Source organism: Mizuhopecten yessoensis, unplaced genomic scaffold (genome assembly GCF_002113885.1).
Source record: "Mizuhopecten yessoensis strain PY_sf001 unplaced genomic scaffold, ASM211388v2 scaffold4783, whole genome shotgun sequence".
Lineage (NCBI taxonomy): Eukaryota > Metazoa > Mollusca > Bivalvia > Pectinida > Pectinidae > Mizuhopecten > Mizuhopecten yessoensis.
The window spans coordinates 115,384-116,099 of record NW_018405719.1 but is presented as its reverse complement, the minus strand read 5'-3'; positions in this window follow the sequence as shown (position 1 = coordinate 116,099).

Genomic DNA, 716 nt, shown 5'->3' with positions numbered 1-716 from the left:
TGCTTTCCAATTTAATATTGTTGTGCTTTCGGAAATGTGTTTGGTAAAATCAATGTATTCTGTACGATCGGTTATGTCGAATAACGCTACTAAGCACGTGTTTTAGACAATGTGGGTAACCCTACACTGGCGACACTGGCGGTTAACAATGTAACACCAATCTTACTGCTTTCCGAAGTTGCCCGGATCTGTCTTCTGAAGTTGTCGTATAACGTAAAATACATATATATAATATGTCACCCTTGTAAAAGTAATTCACCTTAGCAGAGTCGGTAGGAAGCGGCATGTATTTTACCAGGGTGACATATACAATATGTTGTATGTCACATGTGATAATATTTTCAGTTTGAGGTAAGGAACTACTTTTAGCGGTAAACAACACAGTTGCGGTCGTCTAGAACTTCGGGCGACAGTTCCTCTCATAGAATAATGTCGCTGTATAGTTTCTAGTGGTAAGTTATTTATGAAGTTTTACGAGGAACAAACTAGACCAAACACGCACTGTATAGTTTCTAGTGGTAAGTTATGTATGTAGATTTACGAGGAACATAACTAGACCAAACACGCAATGTAACATCGACTTTATCAATGGACAAAACTCGCAATTATCTAAAAACAGTATTCCGACATCTTTTGATATGCCGCATCCCGTTTTATCAACGCATCCGAATCGGTAAACGCGCAATATCTACTTTTTATTATTAAGAATAAGTCAT